The following is a 12,507-nucleotide window of genomic DNA, read 5'->3' on the forward strand; positions in this document are numbered from 1 at the left end:
GTCAGAAATATTTTACGTATCTGCCTTCAGTGAAAATGTAATGGGATGACAGAACTTAATAAATGTCTAAACCTAGCATAACTTCTCTGTATCTTAAATTCTATTTGCTTCTATTTGCTTCTCATGCACAGCCCCTTAAGCCGAGTTACTTCCAACATTGCAATGTGATGAATTTCACACTACCACCTATTTTTGAAACCACTCATGGAATTTTGTTCTAGGCAAACCTCAGCTGAGCTACTCTTTCTGGTAAATGTGATTAAAACAAATTATACTTTAGTTGCCTACAACTGTAAATGTTTTAATATAATTTTTCTTAGTACATCAGTCAGCAATATCTTCTCACCTCTTTCAGGTTCTTTCTAAACTATTGCCATCTCTACAGATGATAAAAGACCTGGTTTAATGACCACTCTGTTCTTCAGAGATCATTAGTGTATCAATAGTGATACCTAGTGCCAAAGATGCAATGGTGTTATTTTTTTAAATGTATTTTTATTCAAAAACATAGCAACCAAACCACATCCCTTTGACTATTTTTGGAGGAATAATATGAATTAAATTGGATGCCCTATCCTTTTTCTTCATAGATACTGTTGTGGGGATTTTTTACTTGCTTTTTTTTTTTTTAATTTAAATACCCTCTGTATGGTCTTTAAAATTTTAAAACACTTCTATTAAAAGGCTACAGCCTGCAATCTTAAAAAAAATTGTGATGCCTCTATGGACCCTCTGTATATATTCTCTTCGGCTTATGTTAACTGAACCTTGACAAGAATTTATTTACTTTCTGAATTCATTTGTGAGTTAGAATGTGTTAGCCTGTACAGGTATTAGGAGACCAGTGTGAAATACATCTAATAAAGGAATAAAGCCACAGTCTAAATCTCTGTATATGTTCTGTTTTACTCCATGAAAAGGCAAAGCATATTAAGATGTGGCTCATCTAAAATGGGTCAGATTATTTAAGACCTACAAGAGATGTGCAAAGGAGATACTACATATTTATATGTATAAAATAAAGATAATCAATGGAAAGGACTGCTTTGGAAGTCCTTTTGGTTTTACCTATAAGTTTATTTACTTTCATTAAACCATAGAGCTGAGCAGACAAACAGATCTTCCACTTGATAAGAGTGGGACATGAGTTCTCTTTCACACCAACTGAAGTAGCACAGTACAGCTAACAAACCTTAAAAACACTGGATTTTGTCAACAAGCTGAGACTGCCTAATCTGGTATGTTGGCCTTGATGATCAAGGTTAGTATTTCAGACTTTTTAGAGAGGGCTATACAAATCTCTGCAGTAGATTTACCATGAGGATACATATCACAAGGTAGTTTTAATTTCATTGAGAATAATTAAAAGATAGATTTTTTTCTCTTTCTTTCAGAAAAGAGAGTTTTCTCTATCTTTTACTTAAAAACACACTGTTCAGCAATTTCAGCACACTGTTGACCTCAGTTTAATCACAGATTTTGACATGTTTTGACCCAATGCTTTTAGGGATAATAAACACCTTGGTTTACGGAGCAAATGGGATATATGCCTTCATGTATCCCTGCTTCACAGGTTATGAAATCAAGCAATTCAGTATGTATTGAACATCAGCAGTACTGGAAAAAAATAAATAAAGCAGGAAGCACATGAACCACAAAGGCTGCTAGCAGTATTTCAGCCATTTGTATACAAGCAACCTGTCAAAATGTCAGCATACAGTATCTTCTAAGACCTATAATAAAGTCATAGATTTGTAATTTTCTCAGTGCAAGCCTTAGTGCAGATTAATGATAGGAAAGCCAATGAAAATCACTTTTGAAATTACAAAGGAAACACTAATTATACATTAAATTTTAGAGTTGTAGAATAATAACACAAATTGTAAGATGCCCTTTTTTCTGGCTAAAGGCAGAAAATCTGTGTATTTGTTCACAAATCATGCTCAATGAAGCTATTCTTTTGGCAGTGTCCCACCTAAGTACACAGATATACTTTTAACAGTGGCAATTTCTTGCTGATGAAAAGAGAAAAGTCACCTGAAGTGTCTAATTTAAGTCAAAACTAATTTTAGACTCACAATGATTATGTAAAGATGAACAGAAAACTATACACATTTCTTCTGAATGCTTTAGGAAAAATGCAGGAATTTGAGGGTCTTAGTAAAGTGTACAAGCAACAGCAGACAGGCTACATAATGTTATTATCTGGGATTCATGGAGTCACAGAATGGTTGAGATTGAAGGGACCTCCGAAGGCCATCTTGTCCTCCCCAAACAGGAAAACACAGAGTCCATTGCTCAAGGCCATCTTGAGATTTTTTTTAATATCTTTAGGGACAAAAACTCCACAACTTGCTGTCAGTCAGGAACCAGTCACTATTCCCCTACCTGTGCTGGTAAATGAAGTTACTCATGCACCATGTGGTACACAGATACACGTGGACAATGTCGCACTTCCCCTTGTTGGAATCCATGAGGTTCCTGTCAGTTCTTTTCTCCAGACTGGTGAGGTCCCTCTGAACAGCAGCACAGCTCTCTCATGTACCTGTCATTCCTCCCATTTTTTAACATTAACAAAATTCCTGAGATTACACTATGCTTCGTCATTAACAAAGATGCTAAAACTTAAATTTTTCAACTGATCTTTACTGACTCCTGCCAACTTAAAAACATAGACTGATAAACAGACTGACCAGTACAATATCTGAAATTCTTATATCTGTTGAAGATATATGACTATATATGCTTTCTACTTCAGCTCTGTTTTTCCATCATTTTTTTCATACCACTCATACTATATTCCACTTTCTGCTCAGATGCCTGCTTTTCTGCTTAAGTAATTTACTTTTGATTTTTCAGTAACACAGAAAAATGAGTTAGAGAAGTTTTCACATGCAGTTAATTTTGTAGTTTTCAGGTATAGCACATTCTCTTCAAAGATTATGCTTTTGTTAATAGACTTACTTTACTGACCTTCATTTTTATTGCTTACCACCATAGCTTTTACTGAAACTCTGCGGGCAACCTTTAAAAATAATAGCGCCAATGTCAATCACACAAAAACTACACACAAAAACCTTCTGAAAAACGATCAATTAAGGCCTAAATACAAATGCAGCATAGCTAGGCAGACTGACTGGATTTACAGCCTCCAAAGCAAAGTATACAATTAGCTTCAAATGCCAAACTTCACATGCCATTAAAGTGGCTGTACATTAAAAACAACAACAAAAAATCGTAGTGAATTCCGCATTCATGATGAGTAGACTTAAGAATTTTGGTGAACAAAAGCTATTCTGCTACACTCATTTGCAAAGGATATAATTAGCTGTTCTTTCACTTTCTTAGATAAAGATGGCACATATGAAAAATAATAGGCTGTCAATAGCCAAAAGGGTTAGAAGTATAATTTTAACAAAGGAGTGTATTTAGGACAACAACAACAGATTTCAGCTGAATATATGCTGTGTTTCAGGAGATTTTATGCCAAGAAAGATTTACTTATAATTTATATGATACATGGTATTTCTGCTTTGTTTATTTTAGTCCTCATGTTATAAAAATGATTACAATGATAGAATGAATTTTGCTAATGCATTTGCTGCAATTTTAGGGGCACAAAGTTGTTCCAGCAAAAATGCACCTACAACTTATAGAATGTTAATGACTTCTTTGTGTACACATACCACAAAGACATTTAGACCACAGATACTTTAAAAGTTTAAAAAAGGTGTTGAAAAAATTCATGTTGTCATTCATTCCAGTCTGTGTCCATGTATGTGACAGCATAAAAAATTAGGAGAAGTGAGTCAAATGTGGGAATAAAGAGCCATGATTTCTGCCCAAATTTAATTGCAGTTAAGATTGTTGTCTTGTGGATTCATAATTAAGATTCCATAGTAAAAGCAAATTGATTTCTGATTAAATGTTACATAATTGTGAAGGCTACCAAAAGGTAATATTTTAATTTCATTTTTCTTGCTGATTTTGCAGCTATAATCCTCAAAGTAATTAGACACTAAAGACAAATAAATAGTTGTTTCATGTACGGTCATGGATGAGCAGGTTAGACAGGAATTTGTAAAAATTACTTTTTTTTCTAGTGAAATTTTTGATTTGGCTGTAAAAACAGAAACTTTTCACATTTCTTGGAAGTAAAATTGTTTCTGTGATGGTATTTCCAGACAAAATATGGGGAGGGGGGAAGACCTGTTTTCCATGCAGCAAATAGCAAGCCCCATTTTCAGACAATTTTAAAAATGTTTTGGACTCAGGATTTAAACATCATACTGCTTCTGCATGAGTCTTCGTATTAGAAGTATTTATCACTAGCTAATCAGTTAATTTAGCAAGTATTGGAAACTGCATCACCATATTTCGAGTAAATATCCGGAACTATTTGATATTGTAGAGTTAGTATCTGTATGTCACTAAAAAAAAAAAATCTCTTTTCTTAATGTAGTATTGTAGAATTTCATGGCTTTGTAACTTTATGGATCACGGAGTAAAATATCTTACTTGCTGTTGCAGATTGCTGTCTTTCACTGTACAAAGACAAATTGTGAAGGGAACGAAAGGTCTCCCAAAAGAAATTTAAAAGTCTTAAATTGCATTGTTAGGTCTACAGGGGAAATGGCTAGGCTGCTGACTTTCCCCTGGCTTAAGTTCATGCTGCAGAGCAGAATATTAGGAGTTGCTGGAGACGTGCCATCAGAAACTAGGGTGGACATGGCACACAACCATGCTGACAGAGGTTAATAACAGCATCATGATAAAAAGCCAGATGTCATAGGTGGGTAAGGGGAAGTTACTTTACAGATAGCTGGGGTTGGGGAGTGGCAGAATTATAATAACTGGCAGCAGCAAGTTATTATCAGTATTAGCAGTCACTGTCAGTAATAACATATAAAGCCAAGATCGCCTAAATAAGTGTTTTTGGAATGGGTATAGTGAATCTGGGAAAATGTAATTAGGGGCAGGATGTTTAAATAGCAGATAATTTGGATAGAGAAAGGGAGGTATGAGGTTAATGAAATGAAGCATAAGGAAACAGGACAGGAGAAAATAAAGTATAAATATAACATAATTGGGGTGCTCTGGAGATATTTGCTTCACAGACCTGAGCTTGATTATTGTAGCTAAAGCAGGAAAGTAAGTCAACATAATTCTGACCATGCCACATGTGTTAAACCAGTTTCTAAAATCAGGAGCAGGGACAAGAGTAAATGGGATGAATTTCCCAGTTAGAAGGAGGATGCCCAGGACAGAGTGATCAGACATATCACTGTGTCAATGTCCATTCTAGGCTGATGTCATCAGCATCTTCTCATACACTTCCTAGCAGACATCAAGATGGATTGCTTCAAGAAGCAGAACAATTCACTCCTCCTTTCCCACTTACAACCCTTCCTCTGCTTTCACTATGTGAGACAAAGGAAAATGCATGGGGTTTTTTTGCAGCATGATCCATTATCAAGTAGTGCCAGTGGGTGGTTTGCTATTTATCCTAGCGTTCTCAACCAAGATAAATGTTCAATCTCAATTTTGAAGAATCTAGAAAATTACTGTATTTAATTTTTTTGCTAATAACAAGGTACTTCAAATTCAGTACAAGGAGCTGAATCTACTTATTTCACAACTTCTGCATTTTAAGGAGACACAGTCTCCTCTTTTGCTACATGCACATACCTTCATCTCCACAGAACCCTCTCTCCTATTGATACCATTTTTATCTAGCAACTACCAATTAGACATTAGGTGAATCATTGTCAAGAAATGACTAGCCATCTAGCAGCTCTGAGTTGGAATAGTAGTATAATCATACACAGATGAATTAATATTTAAAAAAATCAGACAATATATATGTGTTAGAAAAAAAATTGTAATACACTATTTGTTGTCTCACTATATCATCATGAACCTCTTATTCCACAGCTGATCTACCACAACCATTAGTTTCCCAGCCTTTCTAGTCCCTGTTGAATTATCTGAGCTTTGTTTCATACACTTTGTGTTGTTCATTCTACTTACATTTCCCCTCCATACTTTAGCCATATAAGTAATGGTACTTCTAGACAGGAGGAAGGCTGACTGCTCTGCAGATAGTCCAGGGCTGTGCACATACTGACTTATTAGCTGCACAGTTTCAAGCCAAATGGAGAGTGGTAACAGCCTCATTTTATCTGCTTATCAAGGGAACTGATAGGATTTATTTTCATTTGGTTAGACATTGTTTTCACAAAAATTTCAATTTTTTTTTGAAACTTCAGACTGTCAAATTTGGTTGAAATCAGCCAGAATCCACCCATTAAGTGAAATGGCTAGTGGAGACAAAGAAAGATTACAGTTGCTTATGTCTTTGTTTTCTGACAACTGCTCCAAATCTTTGCTTTTTTTAAAAGACATGCAGCTAAAGCCTCATAATTCATGATCTCCACTGACTGCACCTAAAGGCTCTCAGGTATGACTATGAGAAGAAGACTAGAAAAGTTTTCACAGGGACCAAAGGATCCATATTGCCAGCAGTACAAAGAAACGCCCCTACACACACCAAAATTTAAAAAAATACACAACCCAAAAACCAAAAAAACAAACAAAAAAAAAGCCAAAAAAAGGGCGACAGTTAATAAATAAAAGCACTTACAATCCCTTAATTTTATTTTACCCTTAAGAGTAGATGAAACAGTTTAAGACACAGGAATTAAGCCTTTAAAAGAAACATCAGCAACTATAAATCATCAGAGGACATGAGGGCCCAGTTATATGCCACTGGTTTGGGGTTTTGAGATACTGGTCAACATAAAGAAGTGCATGGGTTTCTATGCTAGCTAGGGATGCATGTAACATGTGAAAGATGGATGAGGAAAGCATGGATGCCCACTTGATAGCGGTTGGAATATCACTTTCTTAAGTAGGATATTTACACACTGAATTGCATTCACTGGCATCAACAATAGATAACAAAGGTGTTATCTAAAGGTGTAATATAGACAAAACCAAAACAATGGACTTCTTTAGGAGGGTTGACATTTGTAATCGTTATCCAAATATTCCATTAATCAGTCAATAAACGATACTACATTAATATCCATCTAAAATATGAACAGAAAATTCTAACTCTAAGTGACTCTAACTTTTTTTTAAAGTAGGAGACTACTTATTCACATAGTGTATTTCCAACTGTTCATTTATATTAGTTTTCACACCTGATTCTAATGTTCTGCTCAAACCTTCCTTTTTTTCATTTTCTGTTGAGTGCAAGACTTTAAGCATTACCTTAAAAAGGTAAAAAGTACCATTGCACTTTGCAGAATAGAAAACATGGCTTAAAATAATGTAGAACATAGCTACACAGTACTCCACAGACAGATTCAAGCAACCTGTGCTCCAACACATCAGGATTCAAAAAAATACTGATATAAAATCGTTTCAACCTCTCAGAAGTAAGGCATTTGAGCCTTACAATTCCTACACAAACAGGAATTAGAACATCAAAAAAACCTGCTGCCCCACTAGAGCACAAGAGAGATTGACTGACTTGAATGGGTGGAATTACCCATAGAAAAATGAAGCTGTTCTCACTTACATCATTAATTGACTTTTGAATTCCAAAAATTTGGGAGCATTTTGATCAAGTCAGTGCTTCAGAAAGTGTGATTACATCTATGCTTATACTTTCCTATTTTTTTATTTAGACATGTTTTGACTTCATTTTCTTGATTAAAAGTACACACTTTTTATTTCTACTTCATTCACTCAGTACCCATCCTCCTATAAACAAGGCAAAATTAGAAAAAGCTTATGAAGTTTTCACGTAAATTAAAATTTAAAACCCCACAATAAAACCAATAAACCCTACACAAAACAAATTAAATTGAATAAAAACCCCACAACAAATAAACAAAAAAAACCCTCAAAATAAAACAAATCACACATCTGCAGATGTATATCTTGATCTTGATTTTCAGATATTACTCCGTAGAGTAGTCTAGTCAGTCAGTGTAGAATGAGATATTAGGCAACATCCCAGTAGATTACAGTGGGGAAAAAAACCCTGTAAATTCATTTAATGCAAGTGACCAACATGTAAAATGAGCCAACAAAAAACCAGAAGACACTGTCCTTCACTTCTGGAAGAAGTGACAGAAGGGATTGGTGAGTAAGAAAAGAGCAGCTAGAAGATAGATAGTTAAAAGTAGAGCTTAAACTTTTTTGAAAAGCTCAATAATATGGCAGCAACAGTTTTCACGTATGAAGTTAAAACAGAGAACCTGTAGATATGACTTCAGAAAGAGTAGAAAAAATATAGTTGGTTATGTCTCAAGCAAAGTGTGTGCCATTACAGATTTCTGTGGGGAAAGTTATTTTTTCTTCCCCTACTATTAATTACCCTTCCACAATAGTAAATAAGATTACCAGGCACCAAAGTGCTATTATTTAAATATCAACACACTTACTTTCTTAATTTATAGATGAGCCAGCAATTCAATTACATTTATTTACACAGCAAAGATATTACCAGTATGTGTAAGGAATACATGGAATCTTTTCAACACTTACAGTTTTCTGCAATCATTGCATAAGAGTCTTTGATTATTCCTTTACTACTTTCACTTTTGAATGCTTACCTTCATTCCAAAGAGCAGATAGTATTATCCAACTGATGAAGTTGGCAAAAATTGCCTTAATTTTCTTCAGATTTTAATGCAAAATCTGTTGATGAAGTTTCCCTTGAAGATAGGGATGGGACAGGAGTAACACTTCTGATACCTGAAATATCATTTCCAGCTTCTGATCCCTTTTCCTCTCAAACAGAACTACTGGCCGATCACATCCTGGGCTGCATCAAAAGAGTTGTGACTAGCAGGGCAAGGGAGGTGATTCTCTCCCTCGACTCTGCTCTTGTGAGACCCCACTTGGAGTACTGCATAGGGCTCTGGAGCCCTTAGCAGAAGAAAAACTTGGACCTATTGGAGCAAGTTCAGAGTAAAGCCAGTAAGTTGATTGCAAAACTTGGACCTATTGGAGCAAGTTCAGAGTAAAGCCAGAAAGTTGATTGCAAGACTAGAGCACCTCTCCTATGAAGACAGGCTGAAAGAGTTGGGGTTGCTAAGCATGGAGAAGGCACCAGGGAGACCTTAAAGCAGATTCCCATACTTAAAAGGGGTCCACAAGAAGAGGGACTTTTCATAAGGAGATGAAGTGATAGGACAAGAGTAATGTCTTCAAACTGAAAGAGGGTAGATTTGTATTAGATACTAGGAAGAATTTCTTTTTATGAGGATGATAAGGTACTAAACGCTGTTGCTCAGAGAAGCTGTGGTTGCCCCATCCATGGAATTGTTCAAGACTAGGCTGGATGGGGCTTTGAGCCCCCTGGACTAGTAGAACGGGTCTCTGCCAATGGCAGGGGGGTTGGAACAAGATCATCTTCAAGTCTCTTCAAGCCAAACCATTCTATAATTCTATGAAAACTGGGGTTTCACATTCGAATTTGAAGTGATCTTTATAATTATGTTTTTATTTTCCATCCATGAATAAGGATTAGGAAAAAAACCCTTTATAATTATAAAAATTATCACATAAAAAGAATATACTTTATGATTGGTTTTGTTAGTTTATACTGTAGTAGAAAAAAATAAAATAAACCACATGCTTTTAAATTATGTTTTTTCTCTCTTCTTTACTACTGAATGAAGAACATGTAAATATATTTTTTAAATTTCAACTGGAAATATTTATCTGGGATTATTTTGTGGGGCTAAATAATACACTACCACTATTACATGAACTTTGACTGACCTCCAATAATTGACCTGAATGATCAATAGAGATACAGAAATATTGTAGAAATGATAAATATTTTCCTCAGTAGCTGGGTGGGGGAGAGAGAGAGAGAGTGTAATTCTTTATGTTGTTTGGGATGTACTATGAATAGAACCAAATGAATTCCCCCTGAATACATTCATATTATACTGTAAAATGCAATCATATGACAAGTGTCTAGGAAAAAGTGCTTGGAAGAAAATCATCAAGAGATAGACTTTTGAAATAGGTAGGATACATTGCATATTTTACCACTAGCAAAATTGCTATAATTAGAAAGTAAAACTCATTACTTGGTATGCATAACATTATATCTGTATCAATACACAGAAAAGGTTTTTTTTCATTTAAACCTTTAAAAAAATATTAATTTATGCATTCATACAATATCATGAAATATGTGTTACTGCAAAAGCAATCAGCTTAGACAGCTCATTAATCTTTCTCATACAAATATTGTGATCCCTCCATCTTTCCTCAACTATTTTTGTGTGTATGATTTAAAGATCAAAGAAATGATGACTAGTTTCTATGACAGCTTGAGATACAATGTGTTCTGCAATATGATGAACAATTAAATTCTGATTTAATTTCCTTTATTTTATGGTAACCTAACATTAACAAAATAAATATGCTCTGACTGTGCTATGTGGGGGAAGCAGTTTCCTTCCTTAACACTACATTCACGTATTTGTTGAAACTTACCAGATTTCTACTAGTCTAAATAATTTGTAGTGACACAGTGTTCTTTCACAGAGCTTAAAATTGTATTTCCACAGCCCTCATTTTTTAATAATACCCAAACCAACTCTTACGGAGATATCTTGTGCAAGCAATGCAGCTGCAGCTCTCCTCCCAGGATATGTTAAGAGACTGTTGAATTGGCTCCAGTATTTGAGTCAGCTTGCTCAAAATTTGCTAATTTGGGTATTTCCAAGTGGCCCTACTAGGATAAATGCTCTGATAGAACTATTTCTGTTACTTCCAGTAGACTTTGGTCTGAAGTCTGAACATCATGTAGCAATAAATTGCATACAAATGATACAAACTCTGTGTAAACTCAGATTTTATTTTGTTCTTAATATATTAAACGCTGACCTGTTTGTTAAGATCAAGTGATTTGGAAGGCTGGGAAGAGGATATGTAGTTGTCAGTATTTATTGCAGAGATGCTTCTGAGCTTTTGGGGAGCATTCCCTTTGGATGTACTCACATTTTTCTACTTAGATATAATACCCAGAATGTGCCATCATCTGCAAATGCTCTGAGAGCATGATCTCCCTATTCTGGAAATAAAATGTGTTGAAAATTTGTTAGCATAAGGACATAGGCAACTAATATAAAAACTACATCCTAAATAGAAGAAATGTGTCTAACAAAGTGAAATTTGTATGGTCCACATGCATAACTATATGTTGTACAATTTTATCTTCCAAATTCTTTGGTATCTCTATTTGTAATTACCAATACACAGTTAGTAAAAACCATTCACAACAAGTTTTTATTTGAAAATGAACACCATTTTCAGTACTTTATTTTCATTCTCCTCAGGAAAAGAAGTTATAAATGCTATGAAATGGGTAACTTCCTTTACTGTGAGATACAAATCATTCCTTTGTCTACTGCACCAGTGACGATGTGAACTCTATAACTAAAACTGGTTTACAAGCTTTTCTCAGGTCAAGTGTTATAAAAACAGTCACTGAGCAATAAAAACACTGTATGCTCTATCCTATAATCTTTTTAGCTATAATTATGCTTAATTTCACCATTTTGTTCCATGAAGAAAACTGTGAAAGTAATCAGTAGTTTTCGATATGTCGCAAAACACAAGTGCTCTGTAAAGAAAGGTCAGAACATTTTTGCCCAAAGGAGTGTCTGCTCACTTCAGGTGTAGTTGAATTTGTGTGTTAATATACAAAAACACTGTAGCTTTTTGCCCACTCTTTGCTCTGCTCGCTTTCCTTGGGTAGTTTGGACTAAATAGCTAACATATGCCTCAGCAAGTATTGCAGGAAACAATGACATTTTGAGCTACGTCTAGCTAGAATGTGGATGTCATATGGACTTTTAACGTGTGCACAGAGAGAACTTAGTTACTGACTCAGTACTTTAAACATGATTAGACAAACTTTCTATCTACTGCAATGAGCACAAATAGTTATATTAAAATTTTCTTTGTTTAGTTTTTGGCCCACTGTGCTTCATTAAGCATCACTGATAGGGAATCAAAGTAAGGCCTAAGCATCAAAGACAGAATTTTCAAAATCACAAAAATCAATTAATTTATACACAGAGGGATAGATATGTAATTGAAATCTGAAATTACCATGAATCTACACAAAAAATACACTCTTTACAAAACAGAGTTTACAAGTGCTTAAGGTTTAGCTTTTTGTTTGTTTTTGAGAGGGTTTCCTTACACAGCTCAAAGAAGAAATCACATTCTTGTACCTGAAGGGTTCTGCTTTATCACATTTTAAGATATCCCATCCGACACTTACATATACAAATCATACAACACAGGGATCCTTCCACAATTAATTGATCTTTACTAAGAAAGGTCCAAGAAACTTTTTAATTTAAACTATTTAACTGTTTAAATTGCAACAGTCCCCAAATTAGTGAATGTCTGTCTTCCAAGGAGACATAGGCTCTGCCCCAAGTACACATTCCAAAACAT

Source organism: Corvus cornix, chromosome 1, assembly GCF_000738735.6.
Source record: "Corvus cornix cornix isolate S_Up_H32 chromosome 1, ASM73873v5, whole genome shotgun sequence".
Lineage (NCBI taxonomy): Eukaryota > Metazoa > Chordata > Aves > Passeriformes > Corvidae > Corvus > Corvus cornix.